General features: G+C 42.6%; 1 non-coding gene across 1 annotated transcript; it reads left to right on the top strand.

The window, feature by feature from the left end:
• Positions 1-1,406: 1,406 nt before the first annotated feature.
• Positions 1,407-1,513, top strand: LOC141609564 (small nucleolar RNA R71). Its single transcript, XR_012527486.1, has one exon. It is a non-coding gene; the product is annotated as a small nucleolar RNA R71 (small nucleolar RNA).
• Positions 1,514-2,505: the final 992 nt, after the last annotated feature.

Genomic DNA, 2,505 nt, shown 5'->3' with positions numbered 1-2,505 from the left:
TAATGCTTGCCCCCAAGTCACATAAGGCTCTCTCAATATGAAAGGTCCCAATTGTGCATGGTATGGAAAAACTACCCGGATCTTCAAGCTTTGGTGGCATCTTGTGCAATAGGATAGCACTACATTCTTGTGATAAATTGACCATGGTGCTTGGACCCAATGAATTTTTGTTGGAAATCAACTCCTTCAAGAATTTTCCATATGCGGGTATCTCCTTGATGGCATCAATAAAAGGCATGGTGATGTTCACACCTTTTATCATGTGCATGAATTTCCCATACTTTTGCTCAAGTTTTGCTCTTGCCAACCTTTGAGGGAAAGGGATTGGTGGCACATACGGTCTCACAACATGTTGCTTGGTTTCCTCAACAACCTTGGTGGGTTCATCAACTACCATGGGAGTCTCCACAACAACCTCTACAAGATCATCTTCAACCACTTTTGGTGCTTCAACCACAACTTCCGGTTTGCGACTCTTTTTCCTCTTTACGAACACCCGGTCTTCCAACTCCCTACCACTCCTCAAATGTATAGCATTAATGGTCTTTGGGTTTTCCTCGGTTTTACCCGAAAACTTTCCATTTGAGGCTTGAAATTGACTTATTTGAGAAGCCAATTGAGAGATTTGATTATCCGTCACTCTTTGGGAGGCTTGCATTTGTGTCCATAGTTGGTTGATAGAAGACGTGGCCTCCTCTTGCTTTTGGTTGGAATGAGTGATGAATTGGGTTTGAGAATTCATTAATTGCTCTATCATGAGCTCCATGTTTGATTTAGGTTGGGTGGATTGTTGAAAGGGTTGAGAAGTTTGTTGGAATGGTGGTCTTGGTTGAAAGGTGGGATTTTGCTTTTGGGCTTGGAAATTTGGTGTAAATTGTGGATTTTGTTGGAAAGTGGGGTTTTGGGCATTTTGTGAGCCATTGGAAAAAATTGGGTGGGCTCTCATTCCGGGATGGTATTGATTGTTGTTGAATGATTGTCTAACCGGAATTGATTCCCACACTCCATTCACTTGCTCCATACAATTTGCCTCTCCCATCATCAAAGGACATTCATTTGGTGGATGCCCTTGATCTCCACAAATCTCACAACAATACACTTGAGACCTACTTGATGAAGAGTTTCTAGAGGTGTTACTTGAGTTCAACAAGGCAATTTGTTGCTTGAGTTCTTCTATCAATCCTTTAACCTCAACATTGTTGGCCGACTCGACGGTTGACTTTCCCTTCCTCTTGTGCCTATCATTATTCCAATGAAAAGTACGGGAAGCCATTTCCTCAATAAGTTCCTTGGCCGTCTTGTGATCAATTTTGTCTAATGCCCCCTTTCCCGAGCCGGAATCTAGGTTCATTTTCATTTCATTGCTCAACCCCTCATAAAAGTTGTTGATCAACTCATCATCTCCGATCCCGTGGTGAGGACACAACCTTTGGAGTCCTTTATACCTTTCCCATGCTTCGTAAAGGGTCTCATCATCATGTTGGGTGAATCCTTGAAGCTCACTTTTGATTCTTGCGGTTCTTTGTGGTGGGAAGTACTTGTTCAAGAAGGCCTTGGAGACATCATTCCAAGTTCTAAATGAATCGGGCTCACAACTCTTCAACCATTCCTTAGCACTCCCCCTCAAGGAATAAGGAAAGAGTCTAAGGCGGATGGCATCCTCCGATACTCCATTTGCTTTGAACATGTCACAACTATCCAAGAATTCATTAAGGTGTTCATTGGGGTTTTCGGTGGCTCCCCCTCCGAATTGGTTTCCTTGGACTAGTTGCAACAAAGTAGCCTTTACATCAAAGTTATTGGCTTGAATAGGTGGCTTGACAATACTTGGGTTCACCACCTTCTTCGGAGCCAAATTATCCCTCATAGGAACCGCGGCCATTGTTGCTTCTTCGGGAATTCCAAATGGAATCTCAAAGAACTCAAGATTACCCGGTTCTTCTAAAATACCTTCCACTTACTCAACAAAGGGATTAGTAACAAAGAAAGACCTAGTCTAAACTAGAACAAAACAATTAATATCAAGCCAATGCTCCCAAGCAACGGCGCCATTTTGATAGCGGGGTTTGTCGCACTCCCCCGATCAAACAAATAACTCAACTAATGTAGTAGGGTAGTCGAGGTCGAATCCACAGGGAGCATGGGTGATTACTAATTGTCTAAATTCTCGGGCTTAGCTAAGTCGGTAATATAAGATGAGATTGTTAAACTAAACAACTAACATAAATGAAATAAAATGCAAATTAACTAAAGATGATAAATGAGTAAGAGAGGAATAAAGTTGTAAATCAAATGAATAAAAGGCCTAGAACTCGGTTCTCCCACAACAATTCGTAATTCCACATACTAATTCCCTAGGCTAATCACTCGGGTAGACAAGCAAGAAGGAGATGGCTCTAATTCGCCTAAGACCCCCCTCTCGGGTTCGAAGTAGGACACTAGCACTACCCACCAACCCCCCTCTCGGGTTCGAAGGTAGGAATCCCTAACTCAACACTCAACTAC

Source organism: Silene latifolia, chromosome 10, assembly GCF_048544455.1.
Source record: "Silene latifolia isolate original U9 population chromosome 10, ASM4854445v1, whole genome shotgun sequence".
In the NCBI taxonomy this organism is placed as follows: Eukaryota; Viridiplantae; Streptophyta; class Magnoliopsida; order Caryophyllales; family Caryophyllaceae; genus Silene; species Silene latifolia.
This window is presented reverse-complemented; position numbering and strand designations above follow the sequence as displayed.